This window comes from Microtus oregoni, unplaced genomic scaffold, assembly GCF_018167655.1.
Source record: "Microtus oregoni isolate MIOR12 unplaced genomic scaffold, Mior012 000006F_ref0000085, whole genome shotgun sequence".
In the NCBI taxonomy this organism is placed as follows: Eukaryota; Metazoa; Chordata; class Mammalia; order Rodentia; family Cricetidae; genus Microtus; species Microtus oregoni.
The window spans coordinates 48,067,532-48,080,258 of NW_024543065.1; the positions used below are offsets into that span (position 1 = coordinate 48,067,532).

The following is a 12,727-nucleotide window of genomic DNA, read 5'->3' on the forward strand; positions in this document are numbered from 1 at the left end:
AGCAGCTGGGAGTAGTAAGGAAGCAGAAGGGAAACGCACATGATGCTTGCGTACTTTCACTGCACTGCTAGATGATGGTAGCCTGTCGTATGTATGTGTATATAGATGTAAACAGATGGACATGTGGATCTGGACTTGTACGTGCATTACATGTAACCTTGTTTTTTGTTTGGAGATGGAATCCACTATGAAGCCAATTTGGCCTGGAACTCCCATCTTCCTGCCTCAGCCTCTCCAGTGCTAGGATTACAAGCCTGAACCACTATGCCACTGTGTGTGTCGGTGCATGCGTCTGCACAGGTACACGTGTGTGCAGGTAGAGGTCAAAGGAACCTTGGGTGTCATTCTTCAGGCACTTTCCACTTCTAAAAAAATATTTTTTAATATTTTATTTCTCTTTGTGTGTGTGTGTGTATGTGGGGAGAGAGAGAGAGAGAATATGGAACTAGAGCTGTAAGTACTTCTGAGTTGCCTGAGAGAGGTGCTAAGTTTTGAACTCTGGACCTCACAATAAAACAGCAAGTGTTCTTCAATCGAGGGACCCACCCCCCATATACTTTTAAGTAGATTTTATTAGAAACTGAATTAAGTAACTATCTCTCACTCTGCTATGTTGGCGAGGTGATGTTTAAATGCAAAGTTGGCTCCGTGTTCTCCAGCAACAAAAAGTAGGCTCAGCTAGCACTGGGCTTCTTAACAATCAAGATGAGGGCCGGCAAGATGGCTTAGCAGGTAAAGGTGCTGGCCACCTAGCCAAACCACTTGAATTCTATGCCTGTGCCCCATACGGTGGAGGGAAGTTTGTCTTTTGATCTCATTGGTGGCGTGTGCTTGTGTGCGCACACACACACCCCCACACACACACAGACACACTAAAATGTAACTTGAACAGTTTTGCTTTGTTTTTTTAATCTAAGTTAAAGCAGACATCCATGGAAAGGGTCACACTCAGGGAAATGTCTGGGTGGACACCAGAGAATTCTGTTTATCAAGTAAGAAACCAGGGACTCTAACAAAACAAAATAAGGATCCCTGAGCCAAGGCTGGCAGAAGTCTATGAGGCCAGCGCTCAAGAGGCCAAAGTAGAACTGGAAGTTAACTGCCAGCAAGAGCAACTTCGTGAGAGCCTGTCCCAAGTTAAAAAGGAAAAGGAAGACTACAAACATAGCTCAGTAGTAGACATCTGCCTAGCATCCCCCAGTGAGGGGCTGAGGCGTGGGTCAGTGGTAGAGCCCCTGCCTAGATCCCCCAGAGAGGGGCTGGGGGTGGCTCAGTGGTAGAGCCCCTGCCTAGAATCCCCCAGTGAGGGGCTGGGGGTGTGGCTCAGTGGTAGAGCCCCTGCCTAGAATTCCCCAGTGAGGGGCCAGGGCGTGCCTCAGTGGTAGAGCCCCTGCCTAGAATCTCCCAGTGAGGGGCTGGGGGTGTTGCTCAGTGGTAGAACCTCTGCCAGATCTGTATAAAGTAGGCTTACAAAGAATGGCACTCACCCTGTGGGCTGAGTAAATGGCCTCGTAAGTTAAGTGCTGGCTGAACAAGTGTACGGATCTAAGTTCAAATCCCTGGTTACCACGAAAAGCTGGGCACAGTAGCATATCTGAATCCCAGTAATCGGAAACACTAGAATCTTGTGTGCTCATGAAACCCTGCCTCAAACCAGGTGGGAGGCAAGGATGGGCACCCTAGGTTGTTCTGTATTCTATAAACATGCATGTCTTGGCAAGCGCATGCCTCTACACATACTAACTCAAGTTACATGCACACACAGAAGACATCTGACCTGAAGGACAATCAGGTGTGGTGATGCCTGCCCGGCATCCCAGCACTTAGGAGGAGCAGGAGCTTAGGGTCATCCTTAGCTCCACAGCACACTAGAAGCCATCCTGTGCCACACGAGACCCTGTCTCTGCAAACACACTAAAGGAGAGCACTCAACAGGTGGCATTCCACAAGTGTGAAACGCTGGTGGCACCTATGACCCAGGAGCCGGGTTGAGAGACATCAGGGACAGATGCTGGGAGAGTGCGAGCTGGGTGGGGTCAGGAATGTGCTGTGTCTTGCTGAGGTGTGACTTACACTGGGGTGTGCGCTGGCCACGACTTGTCAAAAGTCAAGGGTGGACTCTGTATTTTATTGTCTGTAAATTACACCCCAGTGAGAAATGATGCCAAGAAAGAAGACTGACAATACTCCTGCATTACCTGAGGGGCAGAAAGTCCAAGACACCTCTAGAGGATGTTTCCAAACACTAATATGGTCTTGTATACATATAATTTCATGCATAAAACATTTATTAATATAAAAGATAAATAGCATATACTATTTTTAACTTGTTTAAAACTATATTATATATACATACATACCTACAATAGCAAGAGATTAATAGCAACAGAAATAAGGACAATCAGGGCTGGTGAGATGGTTCAGTGGGTCAAGGTGACTGTTACACAAGCCTGGAGATGTGAACTCAAGCTCCAAAACACCACGAAGATGAAAGGAAAAAACAGGCCACACAAGTTGTCTTTTGACCATTACAGGTCTGCCACAGCATGTGTATACACACACAATAATAAAATTGTAAAAGTGGAACAAGTTAAGCCGGGCGGTGGTGGCGCACGCCTTTAATCCCAGCACTCGGGAGGCAGAGGCAGGTGGATCTCTGTGAGTTCAAGACCAGCCTGGTCTACAGAGCTAGTTCCAGGACAGGCTCCAAAGCCACAGAGAAACCCTGTCTCGAAAAACCAAAAACAACCACTTTAACAGGAAACACTAGGCCATCTCTCCACACCCTAGACGTGCTTTTTATGCAGTTTTGCTTGTTCATATATCTTCTTTTTTTGAAGATTTATTTATTATGTATACAGTGTTCTGTATGCATGCATACCTGCATGCCAGAAAAGGGCATCAGATCTCATTATAGTTTGTAAGCCACTAAGTGGTTGCTGGGAATTGAACTCAGGACCTCTAGAACAACAGCCAGTGTTCTTACTTCTTTAGCCCTCATATTTATTTTCTGAGGCTCTGTACATAAACTCCTGATCTTGCTGCCTCCACCTCCCCAGTGCTGAGATTCATGCACACTGGGATTTTTAGAGTGTTTATTCTGAGGTAGGCTTGCTCTGTAGCCCAGGCCAGCTTGGGACCCTCCTACTTCAGCCTCTGTATCGTCATGCCTGGAGTCAACATGTCTTACTATGCTGCGTTCACCTCTCTTGCTCAACTTGAATACCCAAAACCATAAAGTAGAGGGGCCATCATGAGGCACCTCAGGAACTACCAATCCCCCTGAAGAGAACTCTCTCCCCCACACCACGCGTTCAAGGCACTATGGGTACCCCAGGCAAGAGAGAGGTTAAGGTCCAGCATATTGGTGAGACCCAAGTTGTGGAAAGCAGCCTACCCCGCATCAGGACAGACAAGCTGCAGAAGTGCCCATACCTGCTTCAGGGTACTAGGGGAACCTCATCTTCAGGCACCCTGGAATGCTGGGATAGCAAGGCTCCTGTGGGCTCTGTCAAAGTCCCTGAGGTCATTAACAACATCCCACAGCCCGAGACAAATTCTCTCAGTTCACTGTGCCCCTGAGCCTGCTCAGGACAGAGGAGACTAGGGAAGGGTCCCCCAAGAATCATGAGCTCCCTCCATGCAGAGGGAAGGACAAAGCCAGCAACAGGAAGGGTGCAAAGGCAGCTGAGCAGGCTGGAGTTGGGGGAGGGAGGTGTCCTGAGTCATCAACCTTTCATTTCTCTTACCCAATCAAATGGCAGAAAGAACAACTCCATCCCCCAGCCCCAGAGCACTTCCACCAGCTGTAACCAACAGACTTCACTCCTGATGCTTGTGCAGAGCCTGGCACATGGGGCACATTTGCCATACCAGACTGCCGTGAACAATGGGATTCTCAAGACAAGCAAGTCTTATTCTTCTTGCACTTTGGGTTCCCTACCCTAGGTTTAGAGGAAAAGACCAGCCCTGCCACCTAGTCACAGAGTCAGAAGGGGCAGAGCCTGGCCTAAACCCCAGGCAGCTGACCCAGACACTCTAGGGACACTCAGTATGCAGAGGCCACAGTCTCTCTTCCACTCCCCCTTGATGAGAACTTCTCTCTCTCTCTCTCTCTCTCTCTTTCTCTCTCTCTCTTTCTTTTTAATGGATTTGTTTTTGGGTGTATATGGCACAATGGATTAAAACCAGTGCTTCACACATGCTGCTGGGTCACAGCCCCAGCTTCTTTCTCATTGGGGGATTCTAGGTACTCTATACTGAAATTCTACATCCACGGTCCTCTTTATTTTTTTATTTTATTTTATTTTATTTTGGTTTTCCAGTACAGGGTTTCTCATTGTAAATAGCCCTAGCTGTCCTGGAACTAGCACTGTAGACAAGGCTGGCTTAGAACTCAGAGATCCACATGCCTCTGCCTCAGGAGTACTGGGATTAAAGGCGTGGGCCACCACCAAACTCAAAGTCTCACTAAATTTCTCCGGCTGACCTTGAACTTCCTCTGTGTCCCTGGCAGGACTTAAACTCTTGCCTCAACCTCCCAAGTAGCTGGGATTTCAGGCCCAGACACAATTTCTTCCCACAACATCAGAACCTATACCCCACATTCCATGTATCCAAGACATGAACTCCCAAACCTAGGCAGACAGAGTCCCATGGGGTGAGACCTGATAAGATCAAGACAGAGAAATCACCTAAGTCCCAAAATGGAGAACTCAGAGAATGGATAAGCAAGCTAAACCCCACATGCCTTGTGGATCTGTTTAGCCCTCACAGCACAGGACATCCCCTGGAGAAGGTGAAATGGAGTCTGGACCCGAAACAACACAACAAAAACCAATGTGTGTTAAGATATGATACCACTAAAATGTCAATAGAAACACCCCAGCAGACCGTGACTTATGCAGTATGGAGAAGGGGTAACAGACAAAATGAGGATCAGATGAGGACTGTCCCCAGAACTTCTGGAAAGGCTACGCTGCTCTGAACTCCAGGTGGTCACTTTCAAATTTCCTAAAAGTGAAAATTCGGACTGCAGAGGCAGCTCAGGCGTTAAAAGCATACTGTATGAGCCAAGCGGTGGTGGCGCACGCCTTTAATCCCAGTACTCAGGGAGCAGAGGCAGGTGGATCTCTGAGTTTGAAGCCAGTCTGGTCGACTGAGTGAGTTCCAGGACAGTCAGGACTGTTACACAGAGAAACCTTGTTTTGAAAAGCCAAAAAGGGGGAGGGGGGAATAAAAGAGCGTACTGTAGTCCAGAAGACTCAAGTTCACCAAGTCCAATTCTCAGCGCCAATGTCAGCCGGCTCACAACTGGCTGTAACTCCAGCTGCAGGGGATCTCACACCTCTGACCTCCCTGGGCACTGAACTCACATGCACAACTCCCGCTACCTCCCACATATATGCAATTTAAAAATAAAAATAAAATCCAAATGTGAAAATAATTATAACAGAGGGAGCCCGGAGTCTGTCAGATCAAGGCTTGTGCTGGAAGCCTTCTGCAATTCAGCCACTTAAACTTCACAGCCGTCCAAGGGAGGGGGAGTTCTGATACCCAGAGGCAACTGAGGCTGGATGATATGTGACCATCATACATGGCACCCTCACTTAAAGTGCCTACACTGGGCCCAGTAAGATGGCTCAGAGGGTAAGAGCACATGTCACCAAGACTGATGGCCTGAATTCTATCCCTAGAACCCACACGGTAAAAGGAAAGAACTGATCCTTGCCATTTGTCCTCTTGCAATTTTTCCTCTGATCTCTACATAAATAAATATAATTAGAAAAATGCTAATACCACTAATAAATGCACTGTCTGGATGGAAAAACATTCTCCCCCAGTCAGGCTTGGTGGTACATGCCTTTAATCCCAGCATTTGGGAGACTGAGGCAGGCGAAGTCAGAAGTTCAAAGTCAGCCTGGGCTACAGAGTGAGTTCCATGACAGCTAAGGCTACACAGAGAAACCCTGTCTCAAAAAACCCAAAACAAAAATACATATGCTGCCAAACCTGATGACCTGAATTTGATCACCAGGTCCCACATGGTAGAAAGAGAGAACTGACTCCCCCCAATTGTCTTCTGACCCTCACACATTCACAGTGACACTTCTGCATCCCTACACATACAATACACAAAGTGCAAGACGGCCACTGGGGAGGTGACTCGGCGAATAAAGGTGCTCCCCGTGCAAGCTTGAGGACCTGAGCTCAGATCCCCGGAACTGGACTATACAGTCCCCACACTGAAGGAGCGGAATGGAGACAAAACACAGGCATTGCGGGCTCCCAACTTGTTCTAAGCTGAGACTCCCTGTCCCAAAAGAATAAGGTGAGGGGAGTGATTGATAGAACGAGACACCTGGGATCTCCCTCTGGCCTCTGCACCTGCACTCACATGTGTGCATACACATACGCACAACATACACATCATACATGCACATACGAAGTAAAATAAAATATTTATCCTGGGGCACCGGGTGGAGCTCAATGGTAAGAAATAAGTAAAGAAGATACTGATGTCGTTGTAGTGGTGAAGTCCTGTCATCCAGACTACCAGAGAGCTGACCAAAAAGGACTTGGGACCTGGGAGATGGCTGTGCAAGCCTGACAACATGAACTCAATCCCTGGATGTAAAGCCAAAGTGGCGAGTATCTGTAACACCAGCATTCCCACCACGAGATGGGCCAGACACATGAACCTTCCCTAAGCTTTTGGGCGGACTAGCCTGGAGTACCCAGAACAGGGGCAAACAGTAAGAAAGACTCCGACTTCCAACAAGGTAGAAGGTAAAGCTACCCTCTGGACTTCGTATACATATAACCAAGGACATACACATACATGCAAATAAATATTTTTTAAAATATTCAAGGACTGTGTGGGCAACAAAACCTAAAATAAGAGATGTGTCAGGGAGTGACTCAGTGGTAGAGCCCCTGCCTAGAATCCCCCAGTAAGGGGCTGGGGTGTGGCTCAGTGGTAGAGCCCCCGCCTAGAATCCCCCAGTGAGGGGCTGGGGTGTGGCTCAGCGGTAGAGCCCCCGCCTAGAATCCCCCAGTGAGGGGCTGGGGTGTGGCTCAGTGGTAGAGCCCCCGCCTAGAATCCCCCAGTGAGGGGCTGGGGTGTGGCTCAGCGGTAGAGCCCCTGCCTAGAATCCCCCAGTGAGAGGTTAGAGGTGTGGTTTACTAGCATGCAATGAGAGACCCTGTGTTCCAGATGCAGCACTGAGAACTCTAGCATCCTGTTCTGTGCCTGTCCATTACAAATTCTCAGCCCAGCTGGGTAGAAAAAGAACCGGCTGAGATGAGACAGACCCCAGACACAGTGGCCATGAACTTCACTAGAGTTGCATTTCCTCACAGCTACCAGTTATAGCTGGTCCTGAGTTTCATGGAAGGGGAGAGACGGGGCCAGAGCCAACAAACCCCATTTGGCCAGGAAGTTGCCAACTGAAACCCATAGCTGGTTTCCAGAGCCTGCCCTGCAGAATTACACATGGGATGCAGGGGAATGAAGACAGGATGTCACGGGATGCAAAGACTGCAACAGCTGCTAAGACAGCCCAGCAGACAGGCTGGATAAGAACACCCCCGAAAGAGAACGGCTTCCTGAAGGTACAGCATCCCAGAAGCCTCTACCAGGTCTTGATTCAGCAGGCTGACGATACACAGTAATGAAACAACACCATCACAGGAAACAAAGTCTGTCTGGCCAGTAGAATATCACAGAGTCAAAAACAAGATGGAAAAGCCACAGTGAAGATGTTTGGGGGGAATAAGGTGGAAAAAGTAAAGAGCAAGACAATGGGAGAATGTGGGACAAGCTGTACGAAATTACAGCTTTCTCAGGAGACAAACGCATACACAACCTTTTGAGTTGAGAAGTTGTCCCTGGGGAGGAAGCTGGGGGAAAGACAAAGGAAAGCAAAGAAAATGAACCTGGTGTGGTAAGACTCTCAGCCAACTGGAGGTAGAGGTAGAAGGGTGAGTTGTTCAGGGTCATTCTGAACTAGCCTGGGCTAAGTGGAACCCTTGTATTAAAGGGGGGAGGGGTGTTAGTGAGACACCTGGGGGTAAAGGTGATTGCCACGAAGCCCAACGTAGACAGAGCTCAATCCCTGGGAATCACATGGTAGGAGAACTAGAGTTCTGCAAGATGTCCCTAAGACCTCAAGAAATGCATGCCCACACTAGATTATAAATAAACAAAACCAAAAAGAAAGCCAAAACTAATACACAAAAATCACAAGCAGGGAGAAGGAGAGAGCAAACCAGCTTAAACTTCTTCCGGCCACCGAGACAGAACTAATCAAGCGCTGCAGCTGCAGGGAGCCCAGCAAATCTCCTGACGACCTGGGTTCTGCACCAGCACTGACCATAGGGCCTGGCCCCTAACAGCCCCCCAGCAAGTTTAACTGGAAACAATAGAAGAAACAAAGACACTCTGCCTTCCCAGTCACCAGCCAAATCCCAAGAACAGACAACTCATACACAAAATTTATTGTCCCCAAACTAGAAATGCCTTCAGAAAGTTCCTCAGCTGTCTCATGAGGGTACCCTGCCTGTCCTGGAGACACAAAGGCTTCAGTCAATTGGGACCAGTCAACAGGGGCTGGCACAGACAGAAAAGTGGGGGAGATTCCTTGGGGACCACCCAATTCAGCATGTCCCAACCTTGCTTGAAGCTGTGGTGTGGCATATCCTTCATAGCTGGGGACAAAATAAATAAATAGATAAATAGGAAAAGAAAAACAGAAAGCAAAGGGAGGGTAAAGTGTGTGTGGGGGGGGGTCTGTATGACCCTGCCCTGCTGGGAGAGGGAGCCAGGTGCAAGGTAGATGCCTGGGGCTGCATCCAAGAATCAGGGGAGGAGACCAGGATGAGGTGACCTGGGTGGGACTCCCACCCCAGCTCCTGCCCTGCAGGGTGGGAGGGGGGGAAATGGCAGGCCTGGCTGCTTCCAGCCCAGGCTCCTTCGAAGGAATGCCATGTTTTCCTGTTTCCAATTAACATCCCCCAGCAGCAACCCTCCACATTCTTGAGACTAGGAGTCAAGGAAGCCTGGGGGGAATGAGGAGGGGGGAATCCTGGAAGGCTAGCTGGTGTCTGGCCTTAGGGCTAGAGAGACCGCTTAGTAGACTGCAGAATCTCTTTCCCCTATCCTCCCAGGTGACCCAAAGGTTTGATACTGACTCCTGGTTCTTTGTAGGTTAAAGCAGACCACCCCTCCATATCCCGAGGAAGGTGAGCAAAAGTGTCAGGGGTTTCTGGAAGGAACCAGGAAAGTGTACTGTAGCAAGACATAGGACTGTCCCCTGTGGGTCTAATTCAAGTTTCTCCCATCTTCCCCAATTGGGCACCTCTTTTCAGGACACCTAAAAGGCCCTCTCCTCTCCTCCCAGGGTGTCCCATCTCAGGGTTATCCTAAAGTTATGTTATCCTTAACAAGGGAAGAGATCAGTGGGGGAGCATGGGTCTGCCAATACTTCTAGAATCAGACCTGATGCTGCATGAAGTACCTCTCAACACTGGCCCTTGCAGCCTGACTAATACAACTTAGCCATGGAGCACAAACCCTGGCCTCAGTTTACCTTCCTGTAAAAAAGACATCACCTATATTACCTCCCTCACGGGGGAAGCCAGGACTCAGCAGCACTCTCCTCCAGAGCACACAGTCCCGCACTGGAACAAGCACACTGGGCCACTGCACTTATTCTAGTCTCTCACGCTCTACTCCAGCCTCCCACACCCCCAGGCCATCCCTATTCTAAACCAAGATGAAATAGAAATCACACTTTTGGCTTCTCCTTTCTCTCCCTGCGGGTCAGGTCAAAGAACTTTCATTTTCACAGTGTACGGGAAGGAGCCAGGCAAGCTACAGATCTGCCTGCCTAAGGGTAGCGCTAGTCGGAGATGCGAGATCTTTCTCAGGTGTATCAAGATACCAAGTGGGTCCCAGGCCAGAGAAGCAGACACCACTACAACAGTCCCTAGTCAAACAATCAGGTCAGCTTCCCTCTCTGCGATCACATGACAGCCATCAAGCCAAGTGCCAATCAGGTGAAGAGGTAGGTGACAGTGCCGCTGGGTCCCAAGCAATGTCAAGCCTTCACCCAGCTAGACCAAGGGCTCTCCCTATCCGGGCACTCACTAGACACAGGTGAAATGATCCATCGAGCTGAGCCCTCATCATCCTCTGCCAAACCCGCTTTCAGGGGGAAAACATCTGGCAGATCCTTCCCCAAACCAGGTCCACTGAAATCAAAAGGACAAAGTACTAAGAGAGAGAGAGAGGGAGCGCTAACCGGTTTTGAACTAGGCTGGATAAATTCTAGGGTATTGTGAACTGGGGCTCAGAGTGACCCAAACAGTGTGACCTTAAACTAGTCTTTCAACCACACTAGGCCTCAGTGAGCCTGCCTAGAAAATGGACCACTCACTGTACTCACTCACTCCTCAGACAGTAACCAGGGTAGGCTTCGTTTAGCAGTAGCCAATCCGGGGTAGAGAGTGGTTATTTCCGGCTTCTGGGAGGTGGGGGAGCTACAGAGGAAGGCAGGGTATCGAGGTAAACAACTGATAAGTCCCGTGGGGCAGAGGAAAGGGGTGGTCTCCAAGCGAGGCTTCCCCTGTTTCCTCATCTTGGGGGTTGGGGTCATAGTTGACCTAGGACGCAGGTGTGGGGAAAGGCAGTGTGCCAAAGATCTCTTGACTTCCAGCCCAGAGTCTTGGGTGTTCTCCACATATCCCCACATTTTTCTTACACTATGTTGGGAGAGGAGCGACAAAAGGGAATGAAGGTTTAAGACTTGGGGTGGGTTACCAAGTGCAGCGCACAGGCTAGAGACCTCAGAGGGCCCTGTCACCAAGACTTCCCCTGGAGAGCTGACCCGACAGCCTCTGACCCCACCTCCTCCAGGGACGTTCAGCTGCTCCGAACCACAAAGCAAAACAAAGGGGTGCGGAGAGGAAGGAGCCAGTATGCCTTCCAATCACCGCGGGCGCCCAAGCTCGCGCCCTCCCGCGGCTCGTCACCGGGTCCTCCGGCTGGCGGAGGCCCAAGGCCTGGCTGGGCAGCTCCCTGGTCCCTTGTCTCCCCGCGGCTGCCGGTGACAGGAGCCGGGGAAGCAGCCCAGGGGCAGCCAAAGCGATGGGAAAACCAGATGGTCCCAAACCTCCTCCTCCTCCCTCCTCCTCTTCCACCTACCTACCCACCCATCCATCCATCCCATTCCTCTCCCTCCGAGCCCGCGGCCTGGCCGCCCTCCGCAGGGACCTAGCCGGGATCACCCCGGGGAAAGGACTGCCTTTGTCTAAAGGTCACCACCCGGAGCGCGGTGCCCGGGTTGGGCCTGGTGCCTCCCATTCCCAGGCCCACGGAGTTGGAGCTCAGGGGCCGCCCCAAATCCCGGGAGATGACAGGCGTGGAGGCTCCCCTTTTCCCTTCCTTTGGTCCCCAGAAACAGGCCCCCTGCCGGACCAGACAGCTGAGGGGGCAGGGGTCCCCTACGCTCCCTGTCGGGGGTAGGGGAACCAAGTCAACTCCTCATTGTTTAGGGGCGATGGAGAGGGGGAGACCTAGTGGCTAGCATCCCAGTTCATCGCTCCCTACAAGCCTGCAGAGGACCCCCGGTTCTCCCAGGCAGCCCCAAGAGGGACTTGGGGAGGGGGGCGCACAGGACGCGCGACAGGAGGGGGAGGAGATGGATCCAGCTGTCTATGGCCCTCGCCTCTCCCCAGAAAAGGCGGGGAGCACGAGGAGGGGAGGGGGTCCCGAAGGCGGGTGGGGGGTCTCTGCCCCTCCCCCCGTGGGACGTTCGCGCTCGCCCCTCTCCTCCGTTGCATTGTATCCCGGAGAGGAAACCGGGGAGCAAGGTTTGAGATCGGAGCGCAGTGAAGGGGGAGATCACTGCAAGATCGGGGCGGCGGCGGTGGCGGGAGAGACCTAGGATGGGGGTGCGTGGATAGTGGTGGGCGCCGAGCACCAAAAAAAAAAAAAAAAAAAAAATCCAGTCTCAGCAGCGGCAGCGGGCGCTGCGCCCCGGTTGGGGGGCTGAGTGTGGAGTGTCGGGGGGGAGTGGGTTCGGCCCCAGCTACGGCTCTCCCCCCCCAACACACACACCCTCGCCGCCGAGCCCCACTCCCCCCCTCGCTTTTGCGCCCTGTCACAGCCCCGACTCGCAGGTAGAGAGAGTTAAGAGATTTAAAGAGAAATTGCTACATTGTGAGAAACTCACCCTGATGTTTGAGCAGCCGTCGGCGCGGGGTCTCCGGGACGGCCCCGCACGGGCTGCACAGGGAGGACCCAGAAGGGGCCGGCCGGCCGGGCCGGTCAGCGCACTGCCTGATCGCATGGCGGGCCCGGCTCCGCTGCGCCCGGGCCCGCCGCCGCCCTTGCAACGAAGCGGCCCCGCGCGGCCCGGCCCCGCGCCCCGCTCCGGGGAGCGCCCCTCGGGTATGCAAAAAAAAATTTTTTTTTAATTGAATGCAAAAAAAAAAAAATCTTGCTGGTTTTTGTGTCCCGCCCCCCCTCCTCTTCCTCCTCCTCCTCTTCCTCCCCTCCGCCCTGCTAGGAGGAGGAGCGCCAAGAGGCTCCGCCTCTAGTGTAGCAAATAACCAATAATGGCTAAGAGTATTAGAGCGGCATGTCTGGTAGCCAATAAAAAGGTTCACACTCTGTGGGCGGGAGCACAGAGTGGCAGCACCGCCCCCTCCTCCTGGCTCGGCG

The 12,727-nt window shown here is 51.5% G+C and overlaps 1 protein-coding gene across 2 annotated transcripts in view; it reads right to left on the reverse strand.

Annotated features, from left to right (window-relative positions):
- The window catches only part of Bicra (BRD4 interacting chromatin remodeling complex associated protein), a 72,011-nt gene extending 59,649 nt beyond the window's left edge, over positions 1-12,362 (reverse strand). For both annotated transcript variants that reach the window (XM_041653636.1, XM_041653635.1), the window contains exon 1: positions 12,237-12,362. The gene's annotated coding sequence lies outside the window, so the exon portion shown is untranslated. The remainder of the gene's footprint in view (positions 1-12,236) is intronic.
- Positions 12,363-12,727: the final 365 nt, after the last annotated feature.